This window comes from Mustela lutreola, chromosome 8 (assembly GCF_030435805.1).
Source record: "Mustela lutreola isolate mMusLut2 chromosome 8, mMusLut2.pri, whole genome shotgun sequence".
NCBI classification, from domain to species: Eukaryota; Metazoa; Chordata; class Mammalia; order Carnivora; family Mustelidae; genus Mustela; species Mustela lutreola.
In genome coordinates, this window is record NC_081297.1 from 55946010 (window position 1) to 55955982 (window position 9973).

The window sequence follows — 9973 nt, forward strand, 5'->3', positions numbered from 1 at the left end:
GGAAGAGGAGGAGGAGGGATTTAGTCCATGGGTGTTTGAAGAGAAAGGAGGAGCAAGGACAAAGGATGATGTGTTCTAAGACCCAGGAGAAAAATAATGATGATGATGATGATGATGAAGTCAACAGATAATGATGATGAAGTCAACAGATAAATAATGATGATGATGATGAAGTCAACAGATAAAGGAGTGCTTTTCCTAAAAGTCTCAGTGAGAACCTGGTCACAAAGGAGTACATTTCCAGAACCCAGATGACAAACCAAGACAGGAAGGAGAAATCTCCTCACTGCTGTCCATAACCCAGGACTGCGCTAATACAGCCATGATTGCTGGGTGGGAAGGACTGGCCAATAGCAGTCTTGGCACATGCATTGGCATTTTCAAGATGCATATCAATCTGAGAGGCAATGGTAAGGCTCCTTGTCAAGGCAGCCAGAGTACTACCAGAACGACTAGAATTGTTCATGAGTACATGTGCCTGGCATGTAGCAGGCATTCAACAAATATCTGTTGAAAAGATGGATGGATGCAAGATACTACCAGGAGACTTTAGAAATAATTAGAGGGGAAAACCTGCAGGGGAGCTGAGTACTACAGAAACGGAGATGGCACAAAGAATCATCCAAGTGTGAAGATGAATTTATGTGACCTCATTTGTACCTATAGACAGTGCAGTATACATGTCATTATGAGGTCCATATCAAAGAATTCCCAGAGGTATCATATCAAGAGATTCTTGGAGTAGGTGGACCCTCTCCCAACAATTACTACAAAAATAATGGTCCCCCAAACTTGTTCTGAAAATTGGTAAAGAAAAAAATAATGAAACATTTATTCTATCTGCCTACTCTCCATGTGCAAGTAGCCAAATGGTCAATGAAAGGTCTAATAAGAAAATCCCAGTGTTGGGAAAACTAGGTTTCCACAGAGAGAAGAATGAAACTGGACCCCTCTCTCATACCACTTACAAAAATTAACTTGAAATGGATAAAGACTGAAATTTAAGGTCTGAAATCGTAAAGCCCCTAAAACAAAACAAGGAAAAATCTTTGTCTCGGCAATGATTTTTTGGATATGACACCATAAGCACAAGCAGCAAAAGCAAAACTAAATGGGTGAGACTACATCAAACTAAAAAGCTTCCGTATAGCTGAAGAAACCATCAACAAAATTAAAAGGCAACCTACCAAATGGAAGACAATATTTGTAAATCATATATCTAATAAGGGATTAATACCCAAAATATAGATAAGGAACAAACCAATTTTCAAATGGGAAAAAGACCTGACATTTTTCAAAGGAAGATATATAAATGGCTAACAAGTACATGAAAAGTTGTTCAACAACACTATCATCAGGGAAATGCAAGTCAAAACCACAATGAAGCATCACCTCACATCTGTCAGAATGACAATCCATCAAAAAGGTAAGAGATAACAAATGCTGACTCAGAGGAGAGAAAAAGGAACACTTGCATACAAGTGTTACTGGGAATTTAACTGTTGCACCCACTATGGAAAACAATATGGAGGTTCCTCAAGAAATTAAAAATAGAACTATCATATGATCCAGTAATCCCATTTCTGGGTATTAATCCAAAGGAAAAAAAAATCAGTATCTCAAATAGACACCAGTACTCTCATGTTCATAGCAACATTATTCATAATAGCCAAGGCATGGAAACAACCTAATATCTGTCAGCGGATGAATGTCACACACACACACACACACACACACACAATGGAATAGTCTTCAGCCTTGGGGGGAAAGAAAAGAAATCCTGCCATATACCACAACACAGATGAAAAACTGGGGTATTACAGTAAGTGAAATAAGGCAGACAGAGAAAGACAAATACTGTATGCTCTCCATATACATAGAATCTAAAAAAAGAAAGGAAAAAAGAACTCAGAAACAGAGAACAGGTTGGGGTTGCCAGGGGCAGGCGGAATGAGAGAAAGTGGTCAAAGGGTCAAACTTCCATCCTCAGATGAAAATGTTCTGGAGATGTATGGTAACTATATTTAACAATACTATTCTATATACTTGAAAGTTGCTAAAAGGGCAGATATTAAAAGTTCTTTCCACACACAGAACAGTAGCTATGTGAGGTGATGGGTGTGTCTAACCTTATTTCGGTAATCATTTCACAATATATATGTATATCAAATTTTCTTTAACACTTCAAACTTATGCAATGTTATATGTCCATTGCATCTCAGTTAATCTGGAAAAAAAGAAAGGCTCAGCTAAAACATAGTAAAAATAGCAGAATGTCACAATAAAGAATTTAAGCCAGCAGTTCTAAAGCTTGACTGCACTTGGGAATCACCTTTGGGAGCTTCAAACACACTAATGTTGTTGGGATCCCACCCCCAGAGATTCTGATTTAATTTACCTGATGAGGGGCCTAAAAATGACACTGGGCAGGGTTAAAATCTCCTCCCATGATTCTAATGAGCAGCCAAGGTTGAGACTATTGATACAGGCAATGAACATCAGTGGCCAACAATCAGGCAGAAGGCTGTTGGTCTACAATATACAGATCAGGTGGATAACAGCAGTTACCACTGGTTGGTCCTAATACCATTAAAAGATGTGATGCAAATGGAAATACCCAACACCTACTATGAAGGAATCTCATAAAAATGTCAATCTGCATTAGATCAAGTCTCTTAACTTTTACTTACAAGAAATATAAGAGACTTATGGGAAATAAAGGACACCCTCAGGATGCAATCAGCAAAACCCAGAATGCAGGAAGGTCTACAAGACAAATAACAAACCCCCTTTCTCCAACAAGTAAATTATAAGAAAATAAAGGACAGGGAATCTATAAAATAGTCGTAAAAGACTTCTCAGCCAATGCAATATGTAGACCTGATCCGGATTTTGATTGGAATAAGCCAACAGTGAAAAAAACTATGAGACAATCAAAGAAGTCTGAATATTGCTTGATGTTTGTGCTGGGGTGCCTGGGTGGCACCATCGGTTAAGCATTGGACTCTTTGTTTCAACTCAGGTCCTGATCTCAGGGTTGTGAGATTGATCCCCAGATTGAGCCCCATGTGGGGCTCCACGCTCAACTCAGAGTCTGCTTGGGATTCTCTCTCCCTCTCCCTCTGCCCCTCCCACTCCTGCTTTCTCTCTCTCTAAACATAAATAAGTCTTTTTAAAAAAGAAATTGCGTTAAACTTTTAGATCGGTACTTTTGTCTATAAAGGGTCAGATAAGTGTTTTAGGCTTTGTGCTTCTACAGTCTGTTGCAATGATTCAACTATGTCATTGTAGCCTGAGAACTATCAACAACACATAACACATGGCTATGCTGTATTCCAATAAAAGTTTACTTAGAGAAATGGACAACAGAATGGGTTTTGTCAACCTCTGCTTTAGAGATACATTCAAAAGAGCTTGTAGATGAAAGTATATGATGGATGGAATTTGCCTCTAAACTCTAAACCTTCCTCTGGAGAGGAGGGGAATGAGTGAGCGGTATAAATGAAAGAAGGTTGGTCATGTGTTAATAATTAGCTGAGGATGAGTACTTGGGACTTCATTATACCAGTGGTTCTCAAAGTGTGGTCCCTGGATGATCCATGTCCACATCATCTGAAAATTTGTTAAAATGCAAATTTTAGGTCCCACCTAAGACTTACTGAACCAGAAACTCTGGGGGTAGATCCCAGCAATCCATTTTAACAAGCCCTCCCAGTGATTGTAAAGCACACTAATGTTATTCTCACTCTCCTTGTGGTCTTCTGTATGTTTGAAATTTTTAATAGTAAAAAGTTTTTTTCATCTGATTCCCAAAATGGCCGTACCAGATAATCAGTCCCTTTTAGGAAATACCAGTTGTTTTAGATAGAGTATAAAACATTGCTGAAGCAGGGGAATTTAAAAATGCAAATGAAACCACCTTTTTTGAAATGCTCATTAGACCTATTACCTAATTCAAAACAAAGAACACACATACACACATGCATGCACACACACTTTTTTACAGTCCTAGGCTTTTTTTTTTATTATTATTATTATCAAAACAGCTCACTAAAAGTTTATTTTATATGTACCATTAGCTAAACATCTACATCAACTTTTCAGGGAAAAAATAAGTTATTTGATCTGAAAACACCTCTATTATCAAGAGCATATTATGTTTCAGGGCGCCTCGGTAGCTCAGTCAGTTAAGCAACTGTCTTTGGCTGAGGTCATGATCCCGGGGTTCTCGGATCGAGCCCCATGAAGGGCTCCTTGTTAAGTGGGGAGCCCATTTCTCCTCTTCCTCTGTAGCTCCCTCTGCTTGTGCTTTCTCTCTTACTCTCTCTCTGTCAAATAAATAAATAAATAATTTTTTTAAAAAAAAACATTATGTTTCAATATACACAGATCGCAAATCATTGCATCATAAACCTGAAACTAATGTCATATGTCAATTATATCTTCATTAAAAAGAATATATTTTCCTAATACTCTACTATGTTTTTATCAGATATTATTTTCCAGATTTTGTGAGATTTTTACAGTATTTATTATTATGATGTCTTGAATTAATTTGAATGGAAAATGTGCCAGATTTCTCAACCTCATCACCAAAAGATTTTTTTTTTTAACCTTGTGATTATGCCAGTAAATAGTTTGCTATTGTTTTGGAAATAAAGTATGTGAAGAATTTCTCCATTGTTCTTTAAAATTTATTCTAGCTATTATAGAATAAAGGTGCTCTCTGTATGGCAAAACAGTCTGCAATTTGCCATTTTGTTGTATAAATTTACTACCTCTGTAATTCCTCTGTAAGTAAGCCCTTCTTTGCCAGCATCTAAATATATCAATTACAATTTCTGAAGCTATTGATGGGGACAAAGAATCTAGAGGAAGCATCTAAAATAAAATATGTTGTATCTAATATAATGTGAGCAGAGGTTACATCCTTTCTATTTCTTGATTTGATTTGCCTAAATACCTTTAGCCTATAAGAATTGAAATATATTGCCAGAAGTTGTCATTTTCATGTTATAGAGTCAGTATCTTAAAAAGCCTATTTCCTACAGAACAACTGATCCAGGCATATTGTATCCGACCGTACAAGATACAGATCCTACCCTCATGATAAAATAAATTATTTTATTAGTTAAGATGCTCTGGTTACAAGAAATAGAAACTGCCTAACTTAAGTAGAAAAAAAAAGAATGTGGGAAGAAGATAGAGTAGCTCACACGACGGAACAAAATGTGGACCAGACTCAGGAAGGGCAGAGACTAGAGCAACCCCAGAGAAAAAGAGAAGCAGGACCTACCTGATGAATGGTCAGTTGAGGGAGTGCTTGCAGAGATAAAGAGTGCTAGCCATGTGAGGTCTCTATATCACTCTTCCCATGAATATAAATGCCTTCCAGCCACCTGGCTTAGGTCAAGAGCCATCATGTCCCTGACTGGTAATCCCATCAAGGCAAAACTGGGGTGCTGTTAAGAAGGAGGACAGCTGGGCACCTGGGTGGTTCAGTCCTTTAAGCATCTGCCTTAGGCTCAGGTTGTGATCCCAGGGTCCTAGGATCCCCTGCTCAACGGGGGAGTCTAGTTTTCCCACACCCTTGGCTATTCCCCCTGCTTGTGCTTTCTCTCGCTGTCAAATCTTAGGAAGAAGGAGGAGAGGAGAAGGAAATAAAGGATAGCCGATGGGAGGTAAAAATGATACATTTCCACTGAAATTAATTTTATTTTTTTAAAAGATTTTATTTATCCATTCGACAGAGATCACAAGTAGGCAGAGAGAGAGGAAGGGAAGCAGCCTCCCTGCAGAGCAGAGAGCCCAACGAGGGGCTCAATCCCAGGACCCTGGGATCATGACCTGAGCCAAAGGCAGAGGCTTTAACCCACTGAGCCACCCAGGCGCTCCCTGAAACTGATTTTAAAACATGGGCAAAAACCACTTAAAACATGTTAATTATAGGAATTCCTCATTCAAGACACAAAGGCAAACATCTCTTTAATTCTGGTCATGTAACTAGACACACACACACCCAAAAATATAAATTAAAATTTTGATAAGGTACATAAGCTTGATTTATATTCAGCCCTAGTTATATAAGGGGTTCATTCATTCTTTCATCCATAAGTATTTAAGCATTAGTCTAGATACAAAGGAGATAGCACTGAAAAAAATGTTTTCAATTCCTGACTCATGAAATGTATTTTAGTCAGAGAGTAACAAACAAGAGACAAAATAAATGAACAAATTATGTAGCATCTTAGAAGGTGCTATGGAGAAGAATAAACAAGAGAAGACTGATAAGGGATAGGGAGTACAAGGTCAAGCTCACAAATTTAAAGAGAGTGATTACAGGAGGCCTCACTGAGGTGACAATGGAGCAAAGACCTGTAGGTAGAGAGTACATCAGTCAGGCAGGTGTATGGAAGAAAACCTTCCAGGAAGAAGGAGCAGTAGGTGCAAGGCATTGAGGCAGGCATATACCTGGGGTGGTCAAGGACCATAAAGAGGCCAGAGTGGCTGGAGCCCCTGAAGTGAGCAATGGGAAAGGGATTGGAAGTGAGGTCAGAGGTCAGAGGCTGGTCAGGTCATGACAGGCCTTATAAGCTACTGTAAAGTCTCTTAACTTTTTCCGTAAGTGTGATGGGAAAACCACATTACAGAGAATTTTTTTTTAATTTAAATTCAATTAATTAACATATAGTGCATTATTAGTTTCAGAGGAAGAATTTAGTTATTCATCAGTTGCACAAAAGACCAGGTGCTCACTCCATCACATGTCCTCCTTAATGCCTATCACCCAGTGGCCCCGCCCCCCACCCATCTCCCCTCCAGCAACCCTCACTTTGTTTCCTATGGTTAAGAGTCTTTTATGGTTTGTCTCCCTCTCTGTTTCATCTTATTTTTCCTTCCCCTTCCTTATGTTCATCTGTTTTGTTTCTTAAATTCCACATATCAGTGAAATCATATGATAACTGTCTTTCTCTGACTGACTTATTTCGCTTAGCATGATACACTCTAGTTCCATCCATCTCATTGCACGTAGCAAGATTTCATTCTTTTTGATGGCTGAGTAATGTTCCATTGTATATATATTCCACATCTTTTTTTTAATCCATTCATTTGTCGGTGGACATCTGGGTTCTTCCCATAGTTTGGCTATTGTGGACATTGCTGCTATAAACATTTGGGAATGCATGTGTCCCTACAGATCACTATGTTTGTATCCTTTGGATAAATACCTAATAGTGCAATTGCTGGGTCATAGGGTAGCTCTATTTTTAACTTTTTGAGGAACCTCCATGCTGTCTTCCAGAGTTGCTGCAGCAGTTTGCATTCCCATCAACAGAGTAAGAGGGTTCCCCTTTCTCCACATCCTCACCAAAGTCATGTTGTTTCCTGACTTGTTAATTTTAGCCATTCTGACTGCACACCACAGAGAACTAATGCCCCACCTAAGAATTCATCCTTCTCTTGAATCATCTTTCTATCCCAAAATCCATTAAATATCAACACATTCTTTTCCCCCTGTCTTTCCAGGTCTATCTGTACATTTCCTAGATGACTAAAGATGTCGGCAACTCCTAGGCATTGTCTAACTCCCATGACATTACTGCTTAGCTGTATCAGTCAGTGTCCAACCAGGAGATAGAAATCACACAGCAAGGGGGCGCCTGGATGGCTCCGTGGGTTAAAGCCTCTGCCCCTTCGGCTCAGGTCATGATCCCAGGGTCCTGGGATTGAGCCCCATGTCAGGCTCTCTGCTTGGCAGGGAACCTGCTTCCTCCTCTCTCTCTGCCTGCCTCCCTGCCTGCTTGTGATCTCTGTCTGTCAAATAAATAAAATAAAAAGAAAGAAAGAAAGAACAAAAGAAGGAAAGAAAGAAAATCACTGTGTGATTTTTAATAAACATTTTTTTAATAAACATTTTTTTAATAAACATATGATGTATTTTTATCCCCAGGGGTACAGGTCTGTGAATCGCCAGGTTTACACACTTCACAGCACTCACCAAAGCACATACCCTCCCCAATGTCCATAATCCCACCCCCCTTCTCCAACCCCTCTCCCCCCAGCAACCCTCAGTTTGTTTTGTGAGATTAAGAGTCTCTTATGGTTTGTCTCCCTCCCAATCCCATCTTGTTTCATTTATTCTTCTCCTACCCCCTTAAGCCCCCATGTTGCATCACCACTTCCTCATATCAGGGAGATCATATGATAGTTGTCTTTCTCCGCTTGACTTATTTCGCTAAGCATGATACGCTCTAGTTCCATCCACGTTGTCACAAATGGCAAGATCTCATTTCTTTTGATGGCTGCATAGTATTCCATTGTGTATATATACCACATCTTCTTGATCCATTCATCTGTTGATGGACATCTAGGTTCTTTCCATAGTTTGGCTATTGTGGACATTGCTGCTATAAACACTCGGGGGCACATGCCCCTTCGGATCACTATGTTTGTATCTTTAGGGTAAATACCCAGTAGTGCTATTGCTGGGTCATAGGGTAGTTCTATTTTCAGCATTTTGAGGAACTTCCATGTTGTTTTCCAGAGAGGTTGCACCAGCTTGCATTCCCACCAACAGTTTAGGAGGGTTTCCCTTTCTCCGCATCCTTGCCAGCATCTGTCATTTCCTGACTTGTTAATTTTAGCCATTCTGACTGGTGTGAGGTGATATCTCATTGTGGTTTTGATTTGTATTTCCCTGATGCCGAGTGATGTGGAGCACTTTTTCATGTGTCCATTGGCCGTCTTGGATGTCTTCTTTGCAGAAATGTCTGTTCATGTCCTCTGCCCATTTCTTGATTGGATTATTTGTTCTTTGGGTGTTGAGTTTGCTAAGTTCTTTATAGATTTTGGACACTAGCCCTTTATCTGATATGTCGTTTGCAAATATATTCTCCCATTCTGTCAGTTGTCTTTTCGTTTTGTTAACTGTTTCCTTTGCTATGCAAAAGCTTATGATCTTGATAAAATCCCAATAGTTCATTTTTGCCCTTGCTTCCCTTGCCTTTGGCGATGTTCCTAGGAAGATGTTGCTGTGGTTGAGGTCGAAGAGGTTGCTGCCTGTGTTCTTCTCAAGGATTTTGATGGATTCCTTTCTCACATTGAGGTCCTTCATCCATTTTGAGTCTATTTTTGTGTGTGGTGTAAGGAAATGGTCCAATTTCATTTTTCTGCATGTGGCTGTCCAATTTTCCCAACACCATTTATTGAAGAGGCTGTCTTTTTTCCATTGGACATTCTTTCCTGCTTTGTCTAAGATTAGTTGACCATAGAGTTGAGGGTCTATTTCTGGGTTTTCCATTCTGTTCCATTGATCTATGTGTCTGTTTTTGTGCCAGTACCATGCTGTCTTGATGATGACAGCTTCGTAATAGAGCTTGAAGTCCGGAATTGTGATGCCACCAACTTTGGCTTTCTTTTTCAATATTCCTTTGGCTATTCGAGGTCTTTTCTGGTTCCATGTAAATTTTAGGATTATTTGTCCCATTTCTTTGAAAAAGATGGATGGTACTTTGATAGGAATTGCATTAAATGTGTAGATTGCTTTAGGTAGTATAGACATTTTCACAACATTTATTCTTCCAATCCAGGAGCATGGAACATTTTTCCATTTCTTTGTGTCTTCCTCAATTTCTTTCATGAGTACTTTTCACACAGCGATTTTAACAAAGTTTAACAGAAGATTCAATAATGGGGCATAATCCAGTAAGAAGTAAAGAAAACTCTAAAGAATATAATTAGCAGCTACTATCCCTGGGGCTGAGATTAAGACCCCAAGGCAGAGCTTCCCTCCTCCTAGTGCTGAGATCCATACCTTATTGGAAAGAGCACCATCATAGCTCAGTGATGGAACTTGCTGGAAATCCACCCTCCAGATGCAAGAGAAAGCCATTGACGGAGAGGTACCATGCCTTGGAACTGGCTGTTAGCTGCACAAGGGGTTACCAGAGGAAAGCTCTCTAGAGAGAGGCTG